General features: G+C 39.4%; 1 protein-coding gene and 1 pseudogene across 11 annotated transcripts in view; one reads left to right on the top strand and one right to left on the bottom strand.

Annotated features, from left to right (window-relative positions):
- The window catches only part of USP49 (ubiquitin specific peptidase 49), a 128,750-nt gene that overhangs the window by 37,188 nt on the left and 70,139 nt on the right, over positions 1 to 21,423 (top strand). For 10 of the 11 annotated variants that reach the window (XM_012526905.3, XM_023590054.2, XM_058306716.2 and 7 more), the window contains one exon: positions 6,065 to 6,138. The gene's annotated coding sequence lies outside the window, so the exon portion shown is untranslated. Of the gene's footprint in view, positions 1 to 3,728; positions 3,899 to 6,064; positions 6,139 to 21,423 lie in introns of all 11 variants that reach the window. The other variant, XM_058306710.2, reaches the window with a different exon arrangement.
- On the bottom strand, positions 12,084 to 13,112 carry LOC101412071 (rRNA-processing protein FCF1 homolog pseudogene; annotated as a pseudogene).

The following is a 21,423-nucleotide window of genomic DNA, read 5'->3' as shown; positions in this document are numbered from 1 at the left end:
TGCTCTCAGAATTTTCTCTTTATCTTTGATGTTTGACATTCTGAGTAGTATGTGCCTTGGAGGAAGTCTATTTGGATTTATTCTGATTGGTGTATGCTGTGCTTCTTGGACATGTAAGTTCATTTCTTTCATGAGAGTTTGGGAATTTTCAGCTGTTATTTCCTCAAATACTTTTTATGCCTGTTTCCCTTTCTCTTCTCCTTCTGGAGCTCCCATGGCACGTATGTTGTTGCGTTCCATGTAGTCATTCAACTCCCTGAGCCCCTGCTCAATTTTTCCCATTCTTTCCTCTCTGTCCTTTTCTCTCTTCAGTTTCAGCTGTTCTGTCTTTGGTTTCAAGCCTGCTGTTGTATGCCTCTAATGTTTGTTTGTTTTTAGATTTATTTCTATTTATTTATTTCTCCCCTACTCCCTCCCATTGTTTGTGCTCTCTGTCTTCTTTTTAGGAGGCATCGGGAACCGAACCTGGGACCTCCCATGTGGGAGGGAGGCCCCCAGTCACTTGAGCTACCTCCACTCCTGGCTTGTTGTGTTTCCTCCCTGTGTCTCTTCATTATGTCAGCTTGCTGCATCATCTTGTTGTGTCAGCTTGCAGCACCAGCCCATCGTGGCAGCTCGGTCTTGCTCATCGTCTTTAGGAGGTGTTGGGAATGGAACCCGGGATCTCCCATATGGAAGGCAGGCCCCCAAGTGCTCGAGCTGCATCTGCTTCCCTCTAATGTGTTTTTTATCTCACCTATCATATCTTTCATTCCCATGAGCTCTGTTATTTTTCTATTCAGGTTTTCAAATTCTCTTTGTGTTTGCTCATTGTCTTTTTGATGTTGTTTATATCTTTAGTCATATTGTCTTTCATCTCATCAATTTGACTTTGGAAATTTGTATGCATCTCATTAATTAGTTTTCTTAAATCCTGGAGCTTTGTACATTCCTTTTCTTAGGCCATATCTTCCATTTTCTTAGCATGGCTTATAATTTTTTGCTGATGTCTAGGCATCTGGCTAGGATGGTGAGTTTACTCAGATGTTCAGTTTCTCTCTCATAGGGATTTAGTAGCAGGAGGTTGTATGTTACTACTTTTCTTTGTTTTTTGTTGTTTTTTTGTAAAGATTTTTTATTTTATTCCCCCCTCCCCAGCCCCATTCCCTGCATTGTCTACTCTCTGCATCCATTCACTGTGTGTTCTTCTATGTCTGCTTGAATTCTCATTAGGCAGCTCCGGGAACCAATCCAGGGACCTTCCAGAGTGGGAGAGAGATGATTACTCTCTTGTGCCACCCTAACTCCTTGTTCTGGTACGTCGTCTTATTTTCTCTCCTCTGTGTCTTTTGTTGCATCATCTTGCTGCTCCAGCTCTCTACGTCAGCTGGCACTCCTGTGCGGGCGGCTTTCCCACACTGGGTGGCATTCCCATGCAGGATGGCACTCCTGTGCAGGGTGGCATTCCCGTGTGGGCCGGCAGTCCGCATGGGCCAGCTTGCCCTCAGCAGGAAGCCCTGGGCATCGAACCCTGGATCTCCTATATGGTAGACGGGAGCCCAATTGGTTGAGCCACATCCATTTCCCCTGCTGTTCTTTGATTCTTGGTTCAACCTGGGTTATTAGGATTGTCCCTGTTAGTTGCTCAAAACTGGGGTCTGGATGTAGTAATGGGTTGTAGACCCGCTTCCTAGGGCCTTGGGAAAGGAGGCTGTAAAATCTGGGAAAAGTCTCTCTTACTTTTAATTTTCTCACATGCACTTCCTATGGCTGCCAGTAGATGGCGCTCTTTGACAGTCATCTCAGTTCAATGCCTGGTCAGAGTGTGTTTGCTGCAGCAAGGACTGGATCAATGTGATAGAGTTTTCTGCCTGGAGGCCAAGAGCCTTGTAATTCAAACTTTCTCAGAGGCAGTTCTCCAACCTTCACTGGCAGCCCCCTTCCTTTTCTGGGGTAGGAATAATTCCACTCCCCACTGTGTTCTCAACAATCAGTCCAGGTTAGTAGGTAGGGAGATTGAGAGGGTTGGATCTCTTTAGTCCTGAGCTGGCTCTCAAGGCAAACAATGTGCAGTCTCACCTGGCCTGGAAGGGTTTGTGGGACACAGGGGGCTTGTCTCTTGCCACCAGCCCATTGGCCTGAGAATTCAAAAGTGTCCTTAGTGTGGGTGAGAGTGCCAGCAGTAGCAGTTTCCACTTTTAACTCAGTTTTGCCTTTGTGAATCTTTTCCTTTGTCTCTCTCTCTTCTGGGCAGTGTTCAGCATTCCCCTGGTATCCTAAACCCTAGAAGATTTTTTCCCTGGACAGGCTTTTTCTGCCTGTCCTCTAGCTATTTTTCTGGAGAGAAGAGAGTCCCGTGTCTTTCTAGTCTGTCAACTTCCTGCAAGTTGTCCTGTCAACATTTCCATATGGTAATTCTCTGTTTAATTTTTTGAGGAATTGCCAAACTGTTTTCCACAGTAGCACCATTTTACATTCCACTAGCAATACACAAGGGGTTCCAGTTTCTCCATTCCCTCACTAACACTTGGTATTTAACAATTAAAAAATTTTTTTCTTTAGAGATGTATTTTTTATTTCTCTCCCCCACCCCCACTTTTCTGCTCTCTTTTCTGCTCTCTGTCTATTTGCTGTGTATTCTTTTGTGTCCGCTTGTATTCTTGTTAGTGGCACCAAGAATCTGTGTCTTTTTTCTATTGCATCACCTTGCTGCTTTTGTCATCTCTCCGTGTGTGCGACACCACTCCTGGGCAGGCTGCACTTTTTCCACGCGAGGCAGCTCTCTTTGAGGGGCACATTCCTTGTGCATGGGGCTCCCCTATGTGGGGGTCACCCCTGTGTGGCATGGCACTCCTTGTGCGCATCAGCACTGCTTGTGGGCCAGCTCCACACGGGTCAGAAGACTCTGGGGATCGAACCCTGCACTTCCCATGTGGTAGGTGGACGCTCTATCAGTTGAGCCAAATCTGCTTCCCAATTTTTAAAAAATTATTAAAGCCATCCTAATGTGTGTGAAGTATCTCATTGTGGTTTTGATTTGCATTTCTTTAACGACTAATAATGTTGGGCGTCATTTCATGTGCTTGATCTTCTCTGGAAAAAGGGTCTATTCATGTCCCTTGCCAGTTAAAAAAAATTTTTTTTTTTCTGTTCGTTATTGAGTTGTAAGGGTTTGGCTGCATTATTTTGCATTCCACTAGCTGCACGTGAGAGTTCTAATTTCTCCACATCCTCTACAAACGTTTTATTGTTTTTCTTTTTGATTATAATTATCCTACTGAGTGTGAAGTGATATCTCATTGTGATTTTGATTTGCAGTGCTATTATTTCATATGAGCAGGAACCCTGGTTTGAAGCCTAGTTCTGCCACTGATCAGCTGTGGGACTTATTTGTACCTCAGATTCCTCATATGTGAAATAATACCTACCTCATAGTTGTTCTGAGGATTGAATAAGTTAATATATATAAAAGTTCTCAGATCTATGTCTGGCACACATTAAGAACTATATAAGTATTAGCTCCTGTCATCATCATCATCATCTTCATTATCATTGTTGCTATTAACTATTTAGCAGTATAAGAATAAGTTGGGTGTTTCCAGAGTGAATTTTCTCTTTTTCAAGCCCTGAAAATTGCTCTAAACTAAACGTAGAAAGATGAAGGAAACTAAACCTTTGTTGATCATCAGCTATGTGCTAAGCAATGTACTAAGCCTTTTATCTGCATTTTCATTTAATCCTCACACCAGTGCTATGAAGTAGATGAAAAAACAGGCTCAGAGAAGTTAAGTAACTTGTGCAAGGTCTCATACTAATAAATGGACACCATGATGATAACTGATCTCTGTTACTTCAAATCCTGTACTCTTGCCTTTCATGACACCAGAAAGCCTGAGGTTTCAGCATGGTTCACTAATAGGTAAGCTTGGAATATACTTTCCTGATTGTTGGGGACTTTACTTCTAATGCCCATTTAAAGAGATGTCATCTACATTTTTAGTTTGTGCCAATGTAGTGATTTATATGTCTTTGATCCCACATCTCCCCCCCGCGCCCCCATTCAAAAGTATATTGCAGTAGTTAAAATCTTGTAAATGGAACCTAGGTAGGAAATATTTGAATGTCTGAAGCCTTTTTAGTAGTTTTCATATTTTAGCTTCTTTTTTTAAATTTTAACTTCTTATAATTTCTAAGTTTTCAAAATTGCCAGTCATAATTATTAAAGTCATTACTCTTCAAAATAAATTGCCTTTTCATGGGGCTGTTAGGCTAAACTCCATGTGGTTCTATATCCCAGGTACTATTTAGTATAGAACAGATTATTGTGGTCAGCTTTTGTGGAACGTTCAGAATTAGTTCAAATAACTTGAATTTAGATATAATTACGTTAACTTTAATTTTGTGATGTTATATAATAATATAATAATAGTATTATATTATTATTGGGTAGTAGAGAGAGACATTTTATGGGTGGATGTGAAACCCCCGCCATACAATGTCAGCTGAGCTTCTTAGCCTAGGTAAGATTGTCTCAGACTCCCAACCCAGGGCTTATCCTAAAAATATTTGTGCCTTTCCTGAGCTTTATGATCTTGCAGCCTCCTGGACCACTGTTTTCTTTCCTCATGACTCTAATTTTTTGACATGGTGCACCCAGATATGAAACTTGGTCCTTCTCTGAATTTCAGAAAGGCCCTGAAAATCTGTGGGCTTAGTACACCTAACTGATGAATTGGGGGCATCCCCACTCTTAAAATGTTTTTTGACCTTTCGTGACCTGAGAGCTTCATCCCAACCTAATCGCAATTTTGCTCCATTATACTAACTCTTCTCTTCTTCTATTTCTTTCTCTTCATCATTCTTCTCTTTGTTCTTTTCAGAGATAAAATATTAAATTCTTCCCCTTGTTTGATGCAGAGCAATTTCCCTTTCTTTTTCGGGTCTTGATAGCTATTGTTCAGGGAACCACCCACCACTAATGGACTGACATGAGGGGTATATGTATGTGGGGGGTCCATGTTGAGGGAACATATTTTCACAAATTTCATTCCAAAAGGAATTCTTGTGTTAGCTATTAGGAGACAAAATTAGAGAAATTTTCATCTTGCTATATGGCAGCTCACAGCGTACCAGTCTCAAACTGAGTCCTGCTTCCTAAATAAAGTGTCAGAAACCTAAAAAATGATTGTACATGCAATTTATACAAATCTCTAGATATCTAGATATCATTGACTAATGTAATGTTCTTGTGTATAGGACATATTCTGCTTTTAAAGAAACTTACTCCTTACCTAAAAGTCATGAACCTACCCAGTCCAGAAGATGCCTTATTTCATTATTAGACATTTCACTTTTAGTTTTTTATACTTCAGTATTTTTGTTACTGTCTTAGTTTGCCAGACTGCTGTGACAAAAACCACACAGTGGGTTGGCTTAAACAATGGTAATTTATTGACTCACAGTTTTGAGACTAGAAGTCCAAAATCTAGATATCGACGAGGTTATTTTCTCCCCGAAGACTAGCATTTTGGTGCTGGTTGCAGCCAGTCCTGGGCTTCCTTGGCTTTCCCGTCACATGGCAATGTCCCTGCTTTCCACTGGTTTTCTACATCTTCCCATGGACTTCTCCTTATAAGACCTCCAATAATCCAGATTGAGTCAGTTCACCACACCTTAATGAAAAGCATCTTCAAAAGGTCCTATTTACAGTGGGTTCACACCTACAAGGATGTGGATTAAGAACATGTCTAAATTGAGGTACATAATCACACTGTTACCATGATTTTTTTTTTCTGATGGCTTCTTGTCAGGAAATGAACTATGTAAAACAATGTTCTAATTTTTAAAACCTTTAATTCTACTAATTATTGGCCAGTCTTTAAGTGACTGAATCTTAGATCACTCTTAACTCAAAACAAGATCATGGTTTTGCTTTACTATTTTACATTAATTCTGAGGACTTGCAGGGAGTTCATTCAGTTACATTGTGGTACTGATCCTTTTATTGAATTTGTAAATACAATTCATGCAATTGCTTTTCTCTTGACCTGTATTAGCCAAATCTTAAAGATTGTTTTCCCCATAGGTAACAGAAAAGTGGAAATCTAACCAATGATTCTGGAATAATATGGATGAAGATGGGAAAAAGCTGTTTAATGGGTAAGAAAGAAAACTATAATAAAAAGCTATTAATGAAATAATTTGTAACATCTGTTTTATGTATGGCCAATCTGCAGGAGGTGGCCAGAGTTGGGACTATTGGGGGATGATCAATGACTGTTCTTTGCCGTATTCCTGCTCTGAAATCCTACCACCTCTTCCTTCTCACCCTTGTCAAGTTTTTAGTAACCTGAATTAAACAAGGAAGGAGCACAGCTGTATTTGAAGATAAAGGTAGGACCTGGAGACCAGCAAATATACTAAAACCCTGCCTAGAGGGGGTTTGAAGCTTATTGGTGATTGGACAGAGACTGTGTCTGTTATGACCTGTAAGAGTAATTACCCACCCCTCATTTTTCTCCAGATACTGCCAGCTGATGTGATGTTAGTTTCATGATGGGGATTCTGTTAATCTTAGCAAGTGCAGGTTATTTGTTAGGCACTAATCAAACCTTTAAGACTTCAGGCCAACACCTTGGTCAATAGCACATGCTCTGGAGCATAGGGACTCGGTTTGAATCTTGAAGTTGCCACTTGCAGTGTGACTTTGGGCAAGTTACTTAATCTTTGCCTCAGTTTTCTCAGCTGTAAAATGAAGATAATAACAGTATCAACTTCGTAAGTGGAGGACAGGATTAAATGAGATAATGAATAAATAAGTAAAGCACTTAAAATACTGCCTGGCACAAAATACATATTCAACAAATGTTAACTTTTGTTTTTATAAATGAATCTTCTAAAAGAGCCTCACAGTGGTTATAGCAGATAGAACAAACCATAATAATCTAATCGAGTAAATGGAAAATTCAGGAGGGAAATAATACAGAGATGACTGTTTCAGTGTCCTTCCTTAAAATAGGTATTTGCCTGCACCACCTTAGAAAGTGCTTATAAGCCATTAAATAGACATCAAAGAAAAATGAAACTCAAGATGACTTGTCCTTCAAATAGACTGAAGGAATCTTATTTAACTGAAAATTTGACCCAGCTATCTAGAAATATGAGAATAATGCATCCTATTCTGACAGTGGATACAACTTTTACAAGCAAGATGAAATTATAATAGACTGAAGATGGTTATTTATTCATATATATCTATAAGCATCATATATATCTTAATATATGGAGTAATAGTCTAACAGCATGATCTAAGTGAAATGAAGCATGAAGCAAAAAAGATGTTCATGAAAAAATTTTTTTAAAACCCTTATACAAGATGGTTTAACTCTGAGAATGTGTATGTAGCAGTTTTATATGGCTATGAATTACAAAAATAGATATTGGATTATGTTTGTAATCTGGTCTGTACCTGAGCATGATTGAGTAATGATTAGGGCTTTGATTGGGTCACGTCATTAGGGCATTGAGGTCCCACTCCTTGGTGGGTAGGGACTCACAGATAAAAGACATGGTAAAGGACAGAGCTGAGGGTTTCTGATGTTGAGTTTTGATGCTGGAGTTTGATGCTGAAGTCTTAAGCTGGGCCCCCAGGAAGTCAGCATGCAGAAGAAAGAGAAGCTTGCCCTGGGAAGATAGGACCTGAGCTAGGAGAAGAATACAGAGGAATAGAGACGGCTTCTTAGACATAGCAGAAACCCCAGGGAAAGAGACAGAGCCATTCACCTGATAGTCTACAGCTGACTTTATGGAGAAAACAGAGGTGGTGAGCCCAGAGGAACCCAGGAAGACTGAACCCTCATAGATGTCAGCAGCCATCTTGCTCCAACATGTGAAAATAGACTTTGTGGAGGGACGTAACTTGTGTTTTATGGCCTGGTAACTAAGCTACCCCAAATAAATACCCTTTATAAAAATTTTTGATATTTTGCATGAGCACCTCTTTGGCTGACTAATACAGGTACCAAATGGTTCAGAATTTTTCAAATTTTACTTGGGAGCCCAATATAACAATAAAGACGGGAGCATCCACTTGCCCTTATGGATATTTTAATCTTGCTTGTTTTCAAAGCAAGTCAAGTTTTTCAAGAAATTTAACTTAAAAAAAAAAAAAACTAATGTTAAGTTTATTCTAATTTATTGCTTCAGTAGAGCTGCTTATTTTAGAGTTCCTCCAAGTGTGCAGTTAGGTCTTTGATTGCAGGACTTTTTTTTGTAGAGACTCTGTGGGTTTTACAGAACAGTCATGAATAAAATATAAGATTCCCATATACCACTCTTTTCCTAATACCTTACATTTGTGTGGAGCATTTGTTGCAACTGATAGAAGCACATTTTTATAACTGTACTATTAACTGCAATGCATTGGGTAACTTAGGGATCACGGTGTAGTAGTTACACTTTTTTAAAACTCCTATTACCATACATACAATCTACCATTTCCCCTTTTAACCACATTCAGATACGTTTCAGTATTATTAATTATGTTTGCATGTTGTGCTACCATCACCATTATCCATTACCAAAACATTTCCATTGTTCCAAATAGGAGACCTATACATTTTAAACCTTAACTTTCCTTTCCCTATTCCCCACCCCATTCCCTGGTAACTTGTAATCTAGATTCTGACTCTTACAAGTTTGCTTATTCTAATTATCATTTCATAGCAGTGAGGTTATACAGTATTTGTCCTTTTGTATCTGGCTTATTTCACTCAACATGATGTTTTCAAGGTTCATCCATGTTGTCACATGTAGCAGAACTTAATTCCTTTTTATGGATGAATAATGTTCTATTTTATGTATATACCACATTTTGAATAATGTACCACTTTTGTTTATCCATTCATTGGTTGATAGATACTTGGGTTGCTTCCATCTTTTGGCAATTTTGAATAATGCTGCTATGAACATTGGTGTGCAAATATTTGTTTGAGTATCTGCTTTAAATTCTTTGGGGTATATACATTGTAGTGAGATTGCCAGGTCATATGGTGATTCTATACCTAACTTTCTGAGGAACTGACAAACTGTCTTCATTAGTTGCTATACTATTTTATTCCCGCAAACAATAAATGAGTGTTCCTATTTCTCCGCATCGTTTCCAACACTCATAATTTTTCATTTTTAAATAGCATCTATTCTTATGGGTTTCAAATGGTATCTCTTTGTGGTTTTAATTTGCATTTCCCTTATGGCTAATGATGTTGAGCATCTTTTCATATGCTTTCTGGCCATTTGTATATCTTCTTTGGAGAGATATCTATTTGAGTCTTTTGCCTGTTTTTAAATTGAGTTGTTTTGTCTTTTTTGTTAAGTGGAAGGATTTCTTTTTATATTCTGTATTTTAATCCTTTATGTGGTGTTCAAATATTTTCTCCTATTGTATAGGTTGTCATTTTACTTTCATGATAAAGTCCTTTGAGGAACAAAAGTTTTTACTTTTGATGAGGTCCCATTTATCTATTTTTTTCTTCTGTTGTTTAGGCATTTGGTATAAAGTCCAAGAAGCCATTGCCTAATACAAGATTCTAAGGATGGTTCCCTATGTTTTCTTCTAGGAGTTTATAGTTCTGACTCTTATAGGCCTGTGACCCATTTTGAGTTGATTTTTATATAAGGTGTGAGGTAGGGGTTCTTGTTTTTTTGTGGAGGTGTTTTTGGTCTTTTTTCAAATATAGATCCTGTTTTCCCAGCATGATTTGTTGAAGAGACAATTCTTTCCCAATTGGTGGTTTTTGCCCCCTTGTCAAAAATCAGTTGGTTATAAATGTAAGGGTTGATTTCTTAGCTCCCAGTTCAATTTCAATGACCTGTCCCTGTGCCACTACCATGCTTTTTTTTAAAAAAAAGAAGGTACTAGAGACTGAATCCAGGACCTCATATATGGAAAGCAGAAGCTCAGCCACTGAGTTATACCTGTTCCCCTTACCATGCTCTTTTGATTACTATGGCTTTGTGATGAGTTTTGTTTTTTTGTTTGTTTGTTTGTACCTAGTCTTAAGATCAGGGTCCTTGAGTTTTCCAATGTCATTCTTCTTTTTCGAAATGGCTTTGGCTATCCAGGGCCCCTTACCGTTCTATATAAATTTGATTATTTGGTTTTCCATTTCTGCAAAGAACATTGTTAGAATTTTGATTGGGATTGCATTGAATCAATAAATCTCTTTGGCTTGATTGACATCTTAACAATGTGTAGTCTTCCAATCCGTGAACACAGAATGCTCTTCTATTTATTTAGGTCTTCTTTGATTTCTTTTCACAATGTTTTGTAGTTTTCTGTGTACAAGTCTTTTACATCCTTGGTTAGATTTATTCCTAGGTATTTGATTCTTATAGTTCTTTCTGTAAATAGACTTTCTTTTCTTGATTTCTCCTTCTCATTGTTCATTGCTTGTGTATAGAATCACTACTGACTTTTGGGTATTGATCTTGTACCCTGCCACTTTGCCGAACTTCAAGTACAATGTTGAATAACAGTGGTGACAGTGGACATCTTTGTCTTATTCCTGATCTTAGAGGGAAAAAGCTTTCAGTTTTTCACCATTCACTAGAATGTTAATAGAGGAAGGTTCCTTCTATTCCTAATGTTCTAAGTTTGTTTTTGTTTTTTTGTGGTGCTGGATTTTGTCAGATGTCTTTTCTGTATCAGTTGAGATGATCATGTGGTATTTCCTTCATTCTGTTTTTGTGGTCTTTTATATTAATTGATTTTCATATGTTGATCCACCCTTGCAATACCAGGGATAAATCCCACTTGATCATGCTGTTTAATTTTTTTAACGTGCTGTTGGATTCAGTTTGCTAGTATCCTTGGCCTAATTTTTTTAAAGGTTTATTTATTTATTTTATTTATTTATTTATAACCTCCCCCCACTGCCCCTTGTCTGCTCTCTGTGTCCATACAGTGTGTGTTCCTCTGTGTCTGTTTATCTTCTCTTTAGGCGGCACCAGGAACCAATCCTGGAACCTTCCAGAGTGGGAGAGAGGTGCTCAATCTCTTATGACACCTCATCTCCCTGGCCTGCTGCATCTCTTATTTTCTCTCCTCTGTGTCTCTTTTTGTTGCCTCATGTTGCTGTACCAACTCTGCTTGGACCAGCTTCCTGTGCAGGCCAGTACTTCACGTCAGCCAGCTCTCTACTCAGGCCAGCTCACCAAGTGGGCCAGCACTCCTGCAAGGGCTAGCTTGCCTTTACCAGGAGGCCCCTGGAATTGAGCCCTGGACCTCCCATATGGTAGATGGGAGCCCAGTCGCTTGAACCACATCCACTTCTCCTTGGCCTATTTTTTAATTGAGTTGTCTTTTAGTTGTTGCATTATAGTGATCTTTATGTATTCTGGATGGTAAACCATTATCAGATATACAGTTTCCAAATATTTTCTCTCATTTTGTCCTTTAATGCACAAAAGTTTTACATTTCGATGAAGTCCTTTGTATCTTTCTTTTGTTGCTGTGCTTTTGGTATAAAATCTAAAAATCCATTGCCTTCTAGAAGGTCCTAACAATATTTCCCTGTTGTCTTTTTTATTTTGAAATAATTTTAAAGTTACAGGACAGTTTCAAAAATAGTAACAGCCCTACACAGAGAACTTGAACATAGCTCTGATGCATTATTTTAAAGATTAAGTCAAACGCCACTACATCTAGTCTTTCTTGCCTACCATCCCAACCAAGTATAAAGAAATCATTCTTTCCATGTTTATGTATCCGTATCCTACCCTTCCGTACTTTTACCCTAGCACACTATTTTACTGTATTTATTCATTCATGTGTTCCTCTTCCCCACCATAATATTGAGGGCAGGACCATAACTTAAGCACCTTGTATGTACTAAATAAATATTTGTTGAATAAACAGATATAAAACAAAGACCATTAAGTAATCTGAGCAATCATCCAAGCATCTGATTTATTAAAAAAATGCAACAAATTTTTAATTTGTACAAAATATGATTTTCAAAACAGGATCAAAAAGTGAGTGCAAAAAAAAATGTAAGTGCACTTAATGACACTCAGTTGGCTCATAACAGAGCATGTTTAATGAACTAGTAAGAGAGAAAGTCAGTAGAAGGAAGACAGAAGACAGAGAAACTTTGGAACTTAGGGGCTCTATAATCGTCTGGCATCCGTTTGGTGTTGTACCTATGGTTAGAAATCTACACAGTAGGAATTCCAGGGATCTTTCGTGTTCTTTGCTTGGTTGTGGCCAAGTCAACCATGGCCAAAATATAACATTGTGCTGAGTTGCTCTCTGTATTAAGCAGTAATCTGCATAGGTTCCTTTGTATGTGCATGGTAATCGTTCAAATCTTAGATCCTTGGTGGTTCTTAGAGCCACTCAGTACTTCTCTCCCAGTTTCTCTATTTCAGCCATGACACAGTTACATAAGGGATACACTTTGTTTATAAACAGCCCATTATTTTTTTTTTTTTTTTTTTTAAGATTTTTATTTATTTATTTAATTCCCCCCCTCCCCTGGTTGTCTGTTCTTGGTGTCTATTTGCTGCGTCTTGTTTCTTTGTCCGCTTCTGTTGTCGTCAGCGGCACGGGAAGTGTGGGCGGCGCCATTCCTGGGCAGGCTGCTCTTTCTTTTCACGCTGGGCGGCTTTCCTCACGGGCGCACTCCTTGCGCGTGGGGCTCCCGCACGCGGGGGACACCCTTGCGTGGCACGGCACTCCTTGCGTGCATCAGCACTGCGCATGGCCAGCTCCACACGGGTCAAGGAGGTCCGGGGTTTGAACCGCGGACCTCCCATATGGTAGACGGACGCCCTAACCACTGGGCCAAAGTCCGTTTCCCAAACAGCCCATTATTGACTGCACTAAATCCAGTTTGGCTTTAATGGAAAAGTCGCTAATGTTAGTATCAACCAGGATAGGTAAGGTGGACCCCGCTGTCTATTACATTGGAAAAATAAGCAGAAAGGGTGTTAGGGCACTTTTCCCTTCTGTTGGGTTCTCTCTTTTCTTTCTTTTTAGGTTTTAATCTATCCTTTTTTTTAAGCCTCTGATCTCTGAGACTACAAATTTGCTTCTTGGTTGCATACTTCCTTGCTTTCTTTTGCTTCCCCATATTTATGCCTCATTCTCATTCTTACTCTTCTCTGTTTTCTTATAAGAGTTTTATAGTATTAGCTCTAATAGTTATATCATTAGTCCATGTGGAATTAATTTTTGCAAATGGTGATAGGTAGGGGTCCACATTTAGTCTTCTGCATGTGGATTTTCAGTTTTCCTGGCACCGTTTATTCAAGTGACTGTTATTTCCCCATTGAATGGACTTGTCTCCCTTGACAAAAATCAACTGGCCATAGATGTGTGGATTTATCTCTGGACTCTTCAATTCTGTTCCATTGGTCTATATGTCTGTTTTTATGCAGGTACCATACTGTTGGCAACTCTGAGTCCTTCAACTTTGTTCTTCTTTTTCAAGATTGTTTTAGCTTTTCTGGGCCCATTGCAATTCTATATGTATCAAGGACAGCTTTTCCATTTCCACAAAAAAGACTGCTGGAATTTTGATAGGGATTGCATTGAATTTGTAGATTGCTTTAGGCAGTATTGACATCTTAAAAATATTGTCTTCCAATCCATGAACACAGTCCATGTCTTTCCATTTACTTGGTGTTCTTTAGTTTCTTTCAGCAGTGTTTTTCATAGTTTTCAGTGTCAGGTTTTTCGCCTATGTTTTATTTTCCTAGCTGCTAAAACTAAAACCATACAATGAGTTGGCTTAAACAATGAGAATTTATTAGCTCACAATTGAGGCCAAAGAAGTTCAAGAAGTGATGAATTTTTTTGTTTGTTTTATTATTATTATTATTGAAATAATGAAAATGTTCTAATGGTGATTGAAGTGATCAGTGCATAACTATATGATTATGTCAGATACCATTGATTGTATACTTTGGATGGATTATATGTTTTATTAATATGTACCAATAAAATTTATTTTTTTAAAAAGAAATCCAAAGTCAAGGAGGCAGCAGGGTGATGCTTTCTCCCCAGAGTTTGTGGCATTCTGGGGTTAGCTGCCAGCACTCCTTTGTCTGTGGATTTTCTGTCACATATCAGTACACATGGCAGTGTCATCATCTTTTGCTTCTTGCTCCTCCCTGTGGCTTCTTGCTCCTGTTCATGGCTTCTCTCTCTGTGGCCTTCTCTTTAAGGCCTCCAATAATAGGATTAAGACCCATTCTGGGGAAGCGGATGTGGCTCAACTGATGGAGCATCCATCTACCATATAGAGAGTCCAGGGTTTGATCCCCAGGGCCTCCTGACCAGTGTGGTAAGCTGGCCCACATATAGTGCTGCCGCATGCAAGGAGTGCAGTGCCATGCAGGGGCGCCCCCCGCATAGGGGCACCCCAAGTGCAAGATGTGTGCACCCTGCAAAGAGAGCTGCCCCATGTGAAAAAAGCACAGCCCGCCCAGGAGTGGCACCACACACATGGAGAGCTGACACAGCAAGATGACACAACAACAATAAAAAAGAGATGCAGATACCCAGTACCACCTGGTAATGCAAGCGGACGCAGAAGAACACACAGCGAATGGACACAGAGCAGACAATGGGGGGAAAGGGGGAAAAAATAAATAAAATAAATCTTAAAAAAAAAAAAAGACCCATTATGATTAAGAAACGTCATCAAAAGGTCCTATTTACAATGGGTTTACACCCACAGGGATGGATTGAGATTACAAACATGTTTTTCTGGGGTATAAAACTCCAAACCACCACAAACTCTTTGGTTAGATTTATTCCTAGGTATTTTATTCTTTTAGATGCTATTGTAAATGAAATTTTTTAAAATTTCCTTTTCAAATCATTCATTACTGGTGTATAGAAACTCAACTGATTTCTGCATGTTTTTCTTATATCCTGCAATTTTGCTGAATTTGTTTATTAGTTCTGATAGCTTTCTTGTGGACTGTTTGGAATTTTTCTGTGTATATAGGATCATGTCATCTGTGAGAAAGATAATTTGACATCTTTCTTTACAATTTGGATGCCTTTCATTTCTTTCCCTTGCCTGCTTGTTTTGGCTAAAATTTCCAGTGCTATGTTGAATAACAGTGGTGACAGCTGGCAGCCCTATTTTGTTCCTGATCTTAAGGGGAAATTTTTAAGGTTTTCATCATTAAGTTTGATATTTGCTGTGGGTTTTTCATAAATGCTCTTTATCATGTTGAGAAAATTATCTTCCATTCCTAGTTTTCTGAGTGTTTTTATCATGAAAGGATGCTGGATTTTGTCATATGCCTTTTTTTTTTCCCTGTCAATTTAGATGATCACGTATTCTTTTCCCCTTCATTCTATTAATGTGGTATATTACCTTGATTTTCCTATGTTGAATCATCCTTGCATTCCTGGAATAAATTCCATTTGTCATGGTGTATAATCCTTTAATATACTATTGGATTCAGTTTGCCAGTATTCTGTTGAGAATTTTTGTATCTGTATCTGTAAGGTGTGTTATATTGGTCTGTAATTTTCTTTTCTTATGCTGTCTTTTTCTGGCTTTGGTATCGTGGAAATGCCGACCTCATAGAATTTGCTTAGTAGACTTTTATGTAGAAAGAGATTACTTGGCGCATTAGATTGAATCATTTAATAATAACTTCAAGGTTAACAAATGTGGCCATCAGACTCCTGCTCACTTGGTAAATGTCTGTCTAATCACTCACTGGCATCAGCCATTTCCAAGTGTGGACACTTGGGAACACCATTAGAATATGAATGGGAAAAGAAACATAACATTCAAAATGAGAATTATCAAAGTTTTTTTCTAAGGGTCATTTTAATTTTGAGATACACTAATAGAAGCTTGTTTTTTATTGGGTGGCCTTTGGACCTTCTCTTCTTTCAAGGTATGAAAGGAGTGTCCTAATCAGAATGCACCAAATGGCTCCTGTCTGTTCAGCATTACTACCTGACATGACCCCCATCCTTGACTGTGCCCAGTATACCAAAGACCATAACATCTAAGGTTCAAATTCTCCAGCAAATAAAACCCCAGTCCTCTGCCAAAGTGGAAGTGGCATAGTTATTTGGCTGTGTTCAGAGCTGAGGAGGGGAAATTTGTGATGATCCTTTTAAGGACGTTCAGCCCAGCCTTCTTTTTTTTTCTTTTGGTGGTGGTGGGGTGTCCCACACCTTACCTCCCCTTTCAGAGGTATGTGAAGCTTCCAATTCTTGAGTCTTTCCAGGTTCTTTCTGTTTTATATGGCTTTCTTATGTACCTCGCCTTGCTGAAGGTAAGTTTTAGCATGCTATTGTTGTTACAGATTTCATTCTTCTATTTACTTTCTAGCTTTCAAAATTTTGATGATATTTCTCATCTGCTGTTGTGTCATCTCCCATTCTTTTTGTCCTTAGGAATTTATTCCTTTATTATGATTTTACTGGTGTTTTGTTTTCAGGTAGCAGGGCTGGGGATTGAACCTGGACCTCACATGTGGGAAGGCCGCATTCAACCACTGAGCCACATCAGCTGCCCTGAGTTGTGTTTTTGTGGGGTTTTTTTTTGCTTGTCGTTTGCTTTTTTTTTTTTAAGGAGGCACCAGGGATTGACCCTGGGACCTCCCATGTGAGAAGCAGGCGCTTCACTGCTCGAGCCACATCTATTCCCCTTTACTGGGATTTTGAGAGAGAAGGAAGGTAAACATGTATATTCATTCTTCCACATTTTATTGGACGCACAGGGTTTAATATATCGAGTGCATGTAACATATGAGGAATTGTGTTAGACACTAGGTTATTTCTCTAATTTTAAAATCCCTTCAAATTCTATTTGTAAAGAGGTTTAGCAAATTCATTCTTATTAATGTTATTCATCTCATATTTTTTTAGCATCTTCTATATGCCTGGCACTATCACAAATTATTTCATTCAGTCATTACATCAGCATACAGATGCTATATCCCATTTTAATGTATGTGGAAACAAGTTACATGGAAGTAAAATGTAGTGCCAGATTTGAGAGAGGTTTACAAAATAAATATGCTTTCTATTATATACCCATACCCATATCAACTACCTTTTGGATATTCGATGACTATTGTATGTTTTTAGTAGGGTGTCTTAGTTTGCCAAAGGCTGCCAATGCAATATACCAGAAATGGGTTGGCTTTCATAAAGGGAATTTATTAGGGTAATAGCTTACAGTTCTGAGGCTGTGAAAATGTCTAAATTAAGGCATATCAAAGACACTTTCTCACCAAAGGTCGACTACTAGAAGATCCTGGAGTCCTGCCACGTGGCAAGGCAAGGTGGTAGCTGGCCTTGCCTTCTCTCCTCCAAGTTGCTTTTTCCTTAGCTCAGCTGTGGTCAGTCGTGTCCATGGCAGGGCTCATCTCTTCAGTTTTGAGCTGCTCCATGGTTTAGCCTCTTGGGTGCCTTATTTCTTCAGCTTTGGTTGATAGTGATCCTCAAGGCCTCTCTCACATGGCCAGGTAAAAATGGCAGCTGTCTTTCTCTCTGTGTGTTTCTGTTTTCATTTCTCAACCTATGTCACGCCTCACTAATGTAGTCCAATCAAAGGCCCTAAGGTAATCTAATCAAGATATAATCAAAGGTCCCTTAACTGAATCTAATCAAAAGGCCCCATCTATACTGCTATATTATAGGTAAAGGTTTGGGTTAACTTAACATAGTTTTCTGGGGTCCACAAAAGACAAACCAGGACACGGGGGACTACAGTAAGTGATGAAAATGCTGTTTTTGTTTAATATAGTGATAATATTTAGGTTCTGTTGAAGTAGATTCAGAAAGATAGGTGGCTTAAGATCAACTTGTAGTTAAAGCAGTAATACTGCAGACATGGGGTGTCAAGATCCTAGATTTGGGGAGAAGGAATAGCAGTGGAAATGGGGAGGACAACTAAGTTCAAGAAGCCCAGGGAGCATTTGAATCTGTTCTCTTAATGAGCTAGTGTAACAAAGAACCTAAAACAGGACCTGGTACTATCATGTCTGAATACAAATTAAATAAATTAGTAGATCTTGGTAACTAGCTTCCTTGTGACATGAATAAGAAGTTAAAGAGAATGTCAAGTTTTCAGTCAGGGAAACCAGGTGAGCAGGAGTGACATATTCATGAATGGGGAAGGATGAGAAGAAGTTTTGAATTAGGGGAAATGAGTAAATTTAAACAATGTTACATATGGACTTCATGGTTGCTTGATGATATGAACATCTGGCATGTTGTCTTCTGTAGTATACAGTAATCATACTATATGCTATTACAGAAAGTGGACTTCATTAAGCCACATTTTATTTTTGAGTCAATCTTCAGTGTTTTTGTTTGCTTTTTGTTTTTTTTCAGGAGATACCAGGGATTGAACCTGGGACCTTGTATAGGGAAGCAGGCACTCAAACCACTAAGCTATGCCCACTCCCCTAAGGGTCATTCCTTTTCATTGATGTTGTTCCTTTTTAAAAGGAAGTACTCTGATTTCAGTATTACTATACAAAATGTTGCAAATCAAAATTTTTTTTAAAGATTTATTTTATTTATTTCTCTCCCCTTCCTCCCCCCTCCCCCCCCCCCGCCCCGCCTCAGTTGTCTGTTCTGTGTCCATTTGCTGCATGTTCTTTGTCCGCTTCTGTTGTCAGCGGCACGGGAGTCTGTGTTTCTTTTTGTTGTTGTTGCATCATCTTGCTGCGTCAACTCTTCGTGTGTGTGGCACTATTCCTGGGCAGGCTGCACTTTCTTTCGCGCTGGGGGGCTCTCCTTACGGGGCGCACTCCTTGCGTGTGGGGCTCCCCTGCGCAGGGGGACACTCCTGAGTGGCACGGCACTCCTTGCGCACATCAGCCCTGCGCGCAGGCCAGCTCCACACGGGTCAAGGAGGCCCGGGGTTTGAACCGCAGACCTCTCATGTGGTAGACAGATGCCCTATCCACTGGGCCAAGTCTCCTTCCCGCAAATCAATTTTAAAAGACCAAGAACCCAGTGTAAAAGATATGAACTGATAGTTCAATAAAAAGGAGAAAAAAGATCAATATTCACCATAATAAGGGCATGCAAACATATTTTAAAAATACACTGTGTTTGTGTTATTATATATATATATATGATTTTTCAGTTGTCATGTTGAAAATTATTTAAAGATGTGTCAATCCTCAGTATTGGCAAGGATGAGGAAAAACATGTATGTTCTCTCTCTCTCTTTAACTTTATTTTTAAAGACATTTTAGATTACAGAAAAGTTACGTTGAAAATATAGAGGATTCCCATATACCCCACCCTTCCCCTTCTCACATTTACCCCTCTTAATAGTATCTTACGTTTTTAGTGTTGTACATTTGTTAAAATTGATGAACAGATATTGAGGCATTGCTCCTCACTGTGGTTTGTAGTTACATTATCGTTTACACTTTGCACCATACAATTTTATAGGTTTTGACAAAATGTTTAAGGGCCTGTGTCCTTCACTGCAGTATCATGCAGAACAATTCCAGTGCCCTAAAAATGCCCTGTATTCCACCTGTTCTTCCCTCTTCCTCCCCTCAGAACCTCTGCTGACCGCTTTATAATGGTACAAGTTACTACAATAATAATGTCTACTTTGGTCCATGGTCGCATTCCCCCCTTATGTTTGTTCAATCCCCAATCTTGAGGATTTGGGGATGGTGATGTTTGTTCTGCTTCAGACTGAGAGGGGGAAAATATCATACACTCTCAAATATTACTAGGTGGGTAGGTGGGATAACTTCTACACATAACTTCTATACATAACTCTCAAGTATTACTGGAGGGGGTGCGATAACTTCTATAAGTTATTCTACAGGCATACTGTGTAAGTGTGTCATGATAAATGCATAAGAATATCAGCTATTGAATTGTTTATAATAAAACACTGAAAACAGCATAATTCTCCACTCAAAGAGGGGCTAGTTAAGTGAATTATGCAATACATACCCCATATTATGATACAGTCTTTAAAAAGAGTAAATCTACAGACTAATTATAATTAGACTCAGGTTTTATTTTTTGGAAGAAATCTTTAAGTATAGTGTACACTTCTGTCAACTCGTACATAATGTCTGGTTGTCTCTCTTATTGTAATGTTAGTAGCTGTTAATGATCATTGCCTAGGTCCATTAATTCATAAGTCTTTTACAAATTAAACTATTAACTAGTGGCTCTAGAATGACATCTGCCAGTATATTAAGTATTCTGCGTATACAACATTTAGGTACAGGTTATTTTAAATATTCTCATGTTCTGTATTGTATGCAACTATTTCCATCAGTGTCCTACTTCTTTGGACCCTTTCATCTTGGTGTTTGAAGTACTCTATTTGATTAGGTAGATCATCTTGTTTTCAAAGCACAGTTTAAAAATTACTTCCACTTTCTCAGTTTTCATCAGGATATTTTTTTCTCTTCTGGGAGTATATTAAAGGGAATATTGAACTATATTAATAATTTGCCAAAGAAGTAACTAGAGAATTGTTTAGTCAGTTTTTCATTCAACCGAGTATGTTGAGGGAAGTGGATGTGACTCAAGCAATTGGGCTCCCATCTACCATATAGGAGGTCCAGGGTTCAATACCCAGGGCCTCCTGGTGAAGGCAAGTTGGCCCATGTGGCGAGCTTGCCCATGTGGAGTGCTGGCCTGTGTGGAGTGCTGGCCTGCTCAGAGTATCGCCTTGTACAGGAATGCTGCCCCATGCAGGAGTGCTGGCCCACACAGAGAGCTGGCACGGTAAGATGGTGCAACAGAAAAAGACACAGAGGAGAGAGAATAAGAGACGCAGCATGGAAAGCAGACTTTGCCCAATGGATAGGGCGTCCGCCTACCACATGGGAGGTCCGTGGTTCAAATCCTGGGCCTCCATGACCTGTGTGAAGCTGGCCCATGTGCAGTGCTGATGCGCGCAAGGAGTGCCCTGCCACACAGGGGTGCCCCCCCGCGTAGGGGAGCCCCACGTGCAAGGAGTGTGCCCCGGGAGAACAGCCGCCCAGCGTGAAAGTGCAGTCTGCCTAAGAATGGCGCCGCACACACGGAGACCTGACGCAGTAAGATGATGCACCAAAAAGGAAACACAGATTCCTGGTGCCGCTAACAAGAATACAGGCAGACACAGAAGAACACACAGCGAATGGACAGAGAGAGCAGACAACTGGGGGTGGGGAGGGAAGGGGTGAGGGAAAAAAAAAGAGATGCAGCAGACCAGGGAGCTGAGGTGGCACAAGAGAATGATCGCCTCTCTCCCACTCCAGAAGGTCCCAGAATCGGTTCCCGGAGCCGCCTAATGAGAATACAAGCAGACACAGAAGAATACACAGCGAATGGACACAGAGAGCAGACAATGGAGGGAGCGAAGAGAAATAAATAAATCTTAAAAAAAAACAGAGTATGTTGAGTACCTGCTA

The sequence above is a fragment of the Dasypus novemcinctus genome, chromosome 11 (assembly GCF_030445035.2).
Source record: "Dasypus novemcinctus isolate mDasNov1 chromosome 11, mDasNov1.1.hap2, whole genome shotgun sequence".
Lineage (NCBI taxonomy): Eukaryota > Metazoa > Chordata > Mammalia > Cingulata > Dasypodidae > Dasypus > Dasypus novemcinctus.
Note: the sequence above shows the minus strand (reverse complement) of the source record. Positions and strands in the feature narration are given on the sequence as shown.